This window comes from Microtus ochrogaster, chromosome 7 (assembly GCF_000317375.1).
Source record: "Microtus ochrogaster isolate Prairie Vole_2 chromosome 7, MicOch1.0, whole genome shotgun sequence".
In the NCBI taxonomy this organism is placed as follows: Eukaryota; Metazoa; Chordata; class Mammalia; order Rodentia; family Cricetidae; genus Microtus; species Microtus ochrogaster.
The window spans coordinates 82,658,371-82,668,317 of NC_022014.1; positions in this window are offsets into that span (position 1 = coordinate 82,658,371).

The window sequence follows — 9,947 nt, forward strand, 5'->3', positions numbered from 1 at the left end:
ACACCGTGATGTCAGGGGTCTGGGACAACCTGTCCCATGTCAGCTAGGTGAACACCGTGATGTCAGATGTTTGGGACAACCTGTCCCATGTCAGCTAGGTTCTCCCAGAAATTTTGTGGAGCTGAGGTCAGCTTTCATAACTATGACAAAATACTGAAGAGACTCAAGTTAAAGAAAAAAAAAAGGTTTGCTGCTTTAATCCCAGCACTCAGGAGGCAGAGGCAGGTAGATCTCCAAGTTTGAAGCCAACGTGGTCTACAAAGCAAGTTCCAGAACAGCTAGGGCTACACAGAGAAACCCTGTCTCAAAAAAACAAAAGTTGGGGGGGGGTGCTAGGTTGATTCTGGCTCATGGCCATGGGTACCAGTGGTTTTGGAGCCCATAGGGAGGCAACATGTCTTAGGAGCTAAGGCTGCTCTCATGATACCCAGAAAGTAAGAGAGTAAGGGGACAGGGTCACATGGTCCTGTGGGCTCCTTCAGGGTAACATAACCCCAATGCCTTAGGTAGGCCTCACCTCCTAAATGTTCTACCACCTTCCCACAGTGCCAGAGAAGGCAGGAAGCCTTCAACCCTTGGTCTCCAAGGCCTAGGAAAGCATGTGACCTTCGAGGAGATGCTGTCCTGGGGCTGAAGCCAAGGCTAGGGTCCCAGCGATGGGGTAGGGGACTGTTCTGTCTGAAGCTCTATCCCCCACTTCTGGCTCTCATGCCCTAGGGCCCTGGCACTGCAACAGACAGAGCAAGGCCTTGCTTATGGGCTTCCTTGCTTCCCTCCCTCTAGGTCAACTGTTCTCAACCCGTGGGTCTCGGCCCCTTTGGGAGGTCGAACAAGAGTATCACAGGGTCACACAGCAGATAGTCTGCATATCGGATATTTACATTACAGTTCATACCAGTAGCAAAATCACAGTTGCGAAGCAACAACAAAAATAACTTTATGGTTGAGGAACTGTTGTAAAGGGTCGCAGCATTGGGAAGGCTGAGCACCTCTGTCCCCACAGACTCCTCTCCAAAGGGCGCTAAGAGGAACAGTGGGCTGGAGTCACGCACAGTCCACCTGTGTGCGGTCATACTCCAGGTCCCCCGTGATGGACTCTAAGCAAAGAGGAAGCCGGGCCTGACGGCTCATGGGGCAGAGTTGACCCTCTATGGACTGACCACTTTGTTAGGCTTGGCTCCCCGACTCTCCACCAGGCTTCTCCCATGTGGGGACTCAGTGGCTCTGACAGCCCACACTTCCCCATTTGCTGACCCCAGGCAGATGAGAGCCTCTATCCTGCCAGCCACAGCAGAAGCCCCGAGCACTGCCGGCTGGTGTTTCAGCCTGAGCCATCAGAAGCCAGCCAGAACCAGGAGCTGGATACACCTTCGCTCATCTTGGGAGGAAGAAGATCAAAGCTCTCTTTCCAAAAGTGGGTGCCTGGTGTGCGGAGGCTGAGGCCTTGGGATCTCGTGCAGCGTCGTCTCCAGGGTCCTAGGAAAACACCATCCTATCTCCCAGACAGTTCTTCCTCTGCGGGCGGGAACAGTATGATTAAGGCTCCATTATTAACTTGCCAATCTTATTTCTGGGGCACAGCAGCTAACAGCTTAGGGGACCCACTTGGCATATAACGAGGTCTCCATGACAAATTACTTGGGTATCAATTAAGTATCTGGGGAAATGTCAAGCAGGATCCATCATGCTGGCAGGACAGGGAGAGCCAATTAACCTGAAGCAGCCAATCCAATCCGGATTCCGTTTCCAGCAGGGCTGGGAATGAAGCAGAGGCTCCTGCAGGGGCCTAGAGGGGGCAGAGCCTTACTGCCATCCCTTACTGACATGGACTCTGCCCCTCTACTCATACCACAGCCACCTGCCTTTCTGAAAGGGTCACAGTTGAAGGGTCCACTGCTTGGGTTAGAACATCACTGGGGAGAGACACAGCCAGATGTCCATTGCATGGCATGTGACTGCAGGAAGCATAGGGGTGACAACAGCCTTGGCAAAGGGAGCAAATCACCCCCGAAGATAAAGGGGTGGATGGACCCCAGAAACACAGCACTGGGGGCTGGTACTGCCAAGGACGGGTTGCGGCACACTTGGCACATGGGCCCATTGGCAGTTGGCAGCTATCAGCGGAACCCTCGTTCTGCCTCTGGCGACCTATGAGGCTCTGAGGTGGTCTCTGAGGGTTCCTGGGCCTGCTTTTCTCATCTGTGATACGGGAACAAACGTGACCCCTGCAACTAGAACTAAATGTGGTTCCCTCCCTTGCTCGCAGATGCAGGATTGGCCCTGACTCCTGAAGGCCAGCATAGGTATCCTGGGAGTGGGAGACAGTCACCCTGGAGGAAGTGCGTAAGCCACAGAGATGGAGGGCTCAGGGCTGTGGTGTCTGTGTAATCACCACCTGTACCTGTGAGGGTTTGGCTTTGCTATCAGAAGAGACCCTCTAGCTGCCCACTCATGGAGCCGCTGCTGCCCACACTGACCCACCACACCCCATGGCTTTGTCCAAGAGGCCCGGGCAACTCCCTCCCTGGTCTACTCAGCAACCAGTGATTGGCAGCTGCCACTTCCCAGCCCCCCAGCCTCATGCCTATTCATGACACTGACATATGGCACCTCGGTGGGGGGCTGGAGGGAGCTGCTCGTTGGGAGAGTGCAGCGTGTCCCCATTCGAGCCCCGCTGAAGCAAAACAAATGCAAGATGCGAGGAGAGCAGAGGCGGCCTGGAGGCGTGTGCGCGCCTGCCTGTGTGTGCCTCTGTGTCTGCACACTCGCCCTGCAGGGACGCTGCCAGGAGGATACAGGGTGAAGCGGGAGGCAGCAAAGACTAGGGCTTCAGAGCCTGCTGGGGCCTCCAGTTATGGGGTCCTGAAGAATCAGGCTGTCCATTCACTGCCAGAGACAGGCTTGTACAGCCATTTCTTTCTCTTACACTGGACACTGGGCTCCAGGCCATGGACAGGCCAGAGGTCTGCAGCCCCACAGATGAGCAGATCTTTGGGAATGTTCCTTTTGTAATTGATCATGGCGATCTTAACATCAAACCAGTTCAGAGGGCCCCAGGCTAAACCAGCCACAGGTGTCTCCTGTTTCTATCTGTTCACTGTTTGCTTACTGGCAAAGGGTCTCCCCCGTAGTCTGTGACCTGCAACTCAGCCTCCCAGCTACACGTGTGCACCACTGTGCTCTGGAGGTGTCATGGCCCATGACCCCCAAAGGCCTTCTTCAAGCCTGACTCACCTTCCATGCTCCCAAGGCTGGAGAAGTCACAGTTGAGCCAAAAGTTGGGCTTTCAAGCATCCTTAGCAGTGATGAGGCTGAGGGCTCCTTTTCCCAACTGGGTGGGTGTCACCTGGCAACGCAGCTGGGTCCAGGAGCTGCAGCCACTACCCCTCAGGAGGTTCAGAACAGACTCTCCCGACCCTGCCCCGCCACCAGCCCCCACTGGTAAGAAAAAGCCAGGGCGGGGTTTGAGAGACCAGAGTGGCCTCAGCCTCCAAATGGAGACACTTGGGTGAACTCAGTGTATGAACTTGCCTGCAGCTGTGGAGAAGACTCTGGGCCTCTGGACCCTCCCCACAGCGTCAGCTCACACTTTGGGCAGTTTTCTTGAGGAGGAGCTTGGCTGCAGCCTGGGAGAGATGCCTCCATGCTGTGGGCCTGCCTCAGGAAGCTGGAGAGCTTCAGGGTGCTGCCCATCAACTTCCTCTCCAGAGCTGCAGATCCTGCAGACACTCCTGCCTCAGCCCTGGCAGACCATCTGAGTGTCTTGACCTGCCTGACCTCACTGTGGAAGAGGTAGCCCAGCAGTGTTTGGGGAGCCACAGCCCCTGCCCTGACAGGCAGCATTCAGGTTCGCCTGGGCACCGGGCCGACTATGTTTCAGGCAGCACCGTGCCTCGAGGCATCTGCTGCCACCATCTCGGGGCAGATGGCTGCCAGTGAGCTAAGTGTGTGCGGGGGAAGGGGTGCCATAGGAACCCCTTCCCGCAGGGAGCCTGGGGGCGGGAGAGGCAGGCACCCGCTGGAGCAAGCAAGCAGAAGACCACATCCAAAGGAGGGGCAGGGACCACATAGACTCTGGTGGGATGAAGCCAATGAGCTTGTGGGACCCTTACCCATCCTTGGAGGACAGGTGGGAGGCAGGGCATATAGAGCAGGGTTGGCCTGTCTCATCACGCCTGGCTGGGTGGTCTTGGGTCCCCAGTGCCTGAAGGAAAACCATCTGCAGACATCTACCAGCTCCCAAACACTAAGCTTCAGTAGGATGCAGGTGTCACTGGCACACAGACACTTGTCTCTTGGGGGGAGGGGGTCGGTACAGTGAGGATACACTGGCACACCCTACCAGGCTGGTCCAAGGCTCTGAGGCTGGGTGTTGTGCTGTGTTAGCTGAGGTCACTGTGCAAGGCAGGATTCCTTACCAGCTGTCCACAGCCACACTGGTGGCAACCGGAACCACAGAGTGAGGGTCTGGTTAGGATTCTGGGCAGGAAACCAGCTGGGGTCAGAGGTCATCCCCCATTCTGTCTATCCCCAAAGCCAAGTCTGCTGCACCCAAGACTTACAGAGGGAGATCCCGGAACCCCATTTCTCAAGGATGGGATAAACAGAGTTCATCCTGGGAAACTGGAAAAGCAGGTCCCCAAGGGGCATTAGGACCTGAGTGAGCAGGAACTCACCCAAAAGCCACCAGCAGTCCTGCAGGCCTATTAGGAGGCCCAAGTTCTATGACTACAGCCCGAGTGTGTGTCCTGGAGACAGCTCTTTACTCCTACAGCCCTCCGTGAGTGGTTGTGCGGCTGTTACCCCCCAAGACCGAGCTGAGGAGGTCTGGGTGGCACCTGGGCCTGAGCTGCCCGATGCAAGGTTGGGGTGGGCAGCTGGCCTGCTCCATGCCAGCCCTAGTATATGAACACTGTAGATGTCCCCCAGCGATGCTGCCTGGTACCCCCCAGAAGTCGAGGAGGGCGGCATGTGGATCCTCCACTCCTCCCCTTCCCTCTGGGCCTAAGGTGGCCGCTCCTTGCTGGCCACATGCTCTCCAGCTCTTATCCATCCTCCTGCATGACTCAGCCCGGCTGTTACTCAGCCTCCCTTTTGCTGGAACCTGCCTTTTTTTTTTCCCCCTTCTTCTTCTTTTCCAAAGTATAATACTGCCACTGAGACAAGACAGGGTGTCTCTCACAGCACTGGCCTCTGCCTACAAGTGAGCAGGAGTGGCCCTGACTCATAATGACTAAGGTGGACAATGAACAAACACTGGGTCTAATTACCTGGGCACTAGAGACCTGGCCACCTCCAGAACAGGTGCAGGCCTCATCTGTACCACCAGACTCCACAATCCCTGGGCCATCCTTTACCGGCCTTCCCAGCTGCCTCCCTGGGTCCTCCCTGATCCAAGGACCCAACATGTCCTTGATGTCATGGAGTGAGCATCAAGAGGTCAGAGTCTCTCTTGGAAAAGGAGAGGCCCAGAGGCCCAGTTTTCAAGGGACAAGCAGAATCAAGAGTGTGTCCTGGAGAGGCGGGAGAGAGATGCTGCTGCCCATGGCTGCACTGGAGGGCTAATGAAGTAGCCTGGCCCTCCCTGAGGTTCCTGTATCCTGAAGGCTCCAGGCAGGGTGGAGTGGCCCTGATAGGAATGGTTCTATCCTGTGCCGGGGCCCACAGGGCGGAGTAGTAAACAGGAGAGTGAAAGGGGCAGGGCACTTGAGCTTACCTTTCCTTGTTGGCATCTCTTTTAACGATGCTCCAACATGATGAGGCAGGAACAGCAAGAGATGAACAGACATCATACTCCAGTTGCAGCTCTGTATCTGGGAGGGTCACAGCTGAGAGCATTTGCATTTAGGGAAGAAGAATCGGTCCGAACCAAGAGAGGACCTGGGGAGGAGAAAGGGGAAGAGCTTACAATGGGCATCAAGGGACTCTCAGGCTTCTGTGACCTCAGAGAGTGGTTTACTGGCAGGAGGGATGGGACACTTCTGCCTCCTGAACAGGGGATCCAGGATCCAAGGTGCAGAAAAGATAGGACCCTGGTGAATGGTGCTTTCATGGGACCTCGTGGAAGATGGTGGATGCCTCTGTCTGGGGAACTACAAACTGACATGGGATTCAAATAATTCAAATAAGGGGGAAAGATGGTCTCACAGCCCAGTGTGGGCAGAGGCAGCCAACTCTGCCCAGCCCAAACCTTTCTTATCACCTGTAGTCCCTTCTCAGCCCCTCCCTCCTCTCCTGCTCTGTGCCTGTGTCTCATGCAAGGGCCTGGACTGTAGCCTCAGAAAGTTATATCTGTCCAGAACCAATGACTGGGACCTTACATAGATAAGAGTCTACAGATGTCACCAACTTACATGCCTCAAAGACATGTTTCCCACCACTGGGCATGGACCCAGCAGCCCACATTTGCTGTCTTAAGAGTCAGGGCATTCTGCTTCATTGTTTCAGTGATGATCTGATTGGTGGGGAACTGAGAGATGGGGCCAGGTCAGCTACTAGCACTGTAGCTGCAAGGGAGTCAGGGAAGAGGAGTCCCCATATATGCCTACTCAAGGAAGGTGAGACCTTTTACTAACATTGTAGCTGCAAGGGAATCAGGGAAGAAGAGTCCCCATATATGCCTACTGAAGGTAGTTAGACCTTTTACTAACAAGGTAGTTGCCACCTTTCACTCAAAAAGAAGAAAAGAAGCCAGATGTGGTGGCACACACCTTTAATCCCAGCACTTGGGAGGCAGAGACAGGGGGATCTCTGTGAGTTCAAGGGCAGACTGGTCTACACAGTGAGTTCCAGGACAGCCAGGGCTACACAGAGAAACCCTGTCTCAAAAAACAAAACACAAAAGAGACACAGAAGGGAGGCCCTGGGAAGGCAGAAGCACTGGTGTACAAACAATATGAACCAAGGATGCTGAGGGTCACCATCGTCCCAGAAGCTAGAGTAGGACCTGGGATGGGTTTTGAGGGATCTATCCCTCTGGTATCTTGATTTTGGACGTCTGGTCCCTAGAAATGTGAAGAAATTATTTCCTCAGGCACACATAGCCCTTCTTCTTCCTTTTCCTAGGCCAGGCTTACCAACATGACCTTAGAAACTAAGTATGAAATGGAGTGGTGGTGAGAGCACACACTTTGGGGTTGTCCAAAACCCGCAGACCAGCTGTCTGTCCCTGAATGTGTCCCCATGACATACTTCTTGCTGACCTCCTAACTTGTAGAAGTGGAAACACCTGCTCCAACTTCCCAACTCAGTCCATCTTTGCACGCACCCTCAAACCCAGACGTTTGGCAAGGATTTTGGCTGCCAAAGTCCTCTGTGGGGGAAGGGAGTGACAACCACCTTCCTCTTTGTGGGGTCCCACTTTCTCAGGTGGAACTGAGAACGCCGGCTCCCTTGCAGCTATAGTGTCAGTGGCTGACAGTCTCAGGAACGCCGGCTCCCTTGCAGCTATAGTATCAGTGGCTGACAGTCTCAGGAACGCCGGCTCCCTTGCAGCTATAGTATCAGTGGCTGACAGTCTCACTGCTCAGTTCCCTGCCTCTCAGAAGTGGTCATTACCTATGGCTTTCAGGACAACAGATGTAAGCTGTTGGGTCCATGCCCAGTGGTAGAAGATACATGTTTGGAGCATGGCTCTTGGCTGTGTGGCCTCCAAGACCACCTCTATGCTTCTTTGGCTGAGTCAGCATCCAAATGTCTTGCAGATCCTTTCCCATAAAGCCAGCCCAAATGAGTTCTGTTACTTATGGAGTGTCATGGCTCTCAGCTCTGTCCATTGGGAGAAGGAGGTCTTGCCCAGAGACCTGCTCCTGAGTTCCCTGCCTTGCCAACCTGGCCAGATGGGAGGCCTCCTGGGAATGTGGCTGAGCAGCAGGTCTCAGAGTCAGCCTAGACTGGGAACACTGCAGGTCAGGACACTCCATGACCAACCAGGGAGCATGGGGCCTCTTCCACCACAGTCCCTGGCCCAGATGGTCCCCCTGCCCTCACACTGCCCTAGCCCCCTGGGCCTGCTCAGGGTTCAGGCCTCCCTCTTTCTGTCCATCCTCCTTCTCTGTGCTACCCCCTTCTTAGAAATGAAGTCATCTAGAAAAATAATCCAAAATTAGAAAGGAAAAAAAAAAACAAGAAAGTGGGATTTTTTTCCCCCTTCAAACATTTGGTAAGACACCTCCCACACGGATGAGTGTCCACAGGGGCCTGTTTTGGTCCAAGGGAGACTGTGCCTCAGGCTGTGTGAGGCCGGGGGCCTCTGGGCCCCATGATAGGGGTGTATATGGGACCTCTCCTTTGCACCTGGCAATGGTCAGTCACCAATATCTGATCTTGGGAACCCTGCCCCTCTCCCAGAGCTGTAATCTGTAGGCAGAAGCCCAAGGCCAGAGATGGGAAGAGAGCCCCAAGGGTGCCAGGCCAGGGAGTGGCCTTAGCTCCTAGGTGGCTCCCTGCCTCCTGTCTCTCCCTCTTCCCACCAGCCCACGCCCTGCTGCAGAGTTCTCGTTTGTTTATTTATAATTTATACTCAGCCTGCTTCCAAGAACGCTCTGAGGCCCTTGCTGAAAAGCTGTTTCCTGGCTCCTCTGCGCTGCTGTCGGGCCTGGGCTGCAAGCTGTGCACACTGTCATCTCTCTCGAGCTGACTGCTCAGCAAGCCTTCCAGGGCCTCTGGACGGACAGATGTGGCCCCAGATGCAGTCTTCCCCACAACCTGTATGCCATGGCTTCAGTGTGCAGCATCCAAAGCCCAGGATGCCTTCTCCCCTGCCGAGACCCTTCCCCAGTCCCCAGTGAGAGTGGGGTTTTGCCACCTGATGGAGGCTGCCCCCCAAGACCATGCCCTTTCCTGCATATACTACTGTCGGTAATGGGTGAGGGTGGTGGTCAGGATGATGCTCCTGCCATAGGTGCTCCTAGGTACTGACCATGGATGTCAGATGAGAAAGGAATTTCAGGAAGGAAAGGCTGGAAGAAGCCACACCCTTGACCCTTGACCCAGAGCTGTGAACAGACAGTAAAGTCTGTTTTCAGGACTTGGATGACAAGATAGTCAGGAAGTGGGGAAGGAGCTGGCCCAGTGAGGATGTGTGTGGGGACAGCTGCATTTGGCAGTTGTGAATATAGCTTTGGAGATCAGGGAAGCATCTCTGAAGAGCCAGGCAGTCCCCAACCCCAGGGGTTGGAGATAAGAAGTTCCATTCTTAATTTGGGGGTTCCTTGTTAAATTGCCAAAGCTAGTCACCTGACACACTTGGGACTGTAGATGGCACACACGACCCAGATAGGAAACCAACAACAGACCAAAGTAAGATACCACCAAAGTCCACCTTGGTGACCCAGTGAGTTTTATTGGGGTTGAGGCTCACTTACAGGAGCAGAGACAGCTCCAAGACACCTGCATCACCAAAACCACCCCAGCATGAGTGACAGCTCACAAGAGCTGGGGACCTGGAGCACACTGCACAGCCTGTGGGCAGCTCAGCAGGTTGGAGAGCATCCTTCCCAGGTAGACCAGTTAGCCTGAGCTTCTTGCAGGCAGCACACTGGTCTCTGCTTTTTCCAGGCAGGTGGACTCATCTTCCCGGCCTAGTGAAGCCGTCCTGTTTCAGGGACTTCCTGAGCTTAAGGAGCTTTCTGCAGGATGGGCTGTTTTTACCTCCTCTTAGTATCCATCCTGTGTCTTAATGAGTTTCCCTCCAAGATGCCATCAGATCCCATTTGTGAGAATGCCCAAGAGGAAGTGCTCTTGGATCCTAGGCCATTTCCTGGCAATACAGGGAAAGGAACATTGTGCCCTCAGGAGGTTGAGGCCAGGGGGCAGCCAGACTAGGTTGTTCCCATGACAACACAGGCCAGCCAGGGGACTCCTCAGAACCAAATCCTTAATCTTTCAACTTTTCCAGCTGCTTTGGGACCCCTGCACGTCTTACTTCCGGATATAGAGATCAGCCT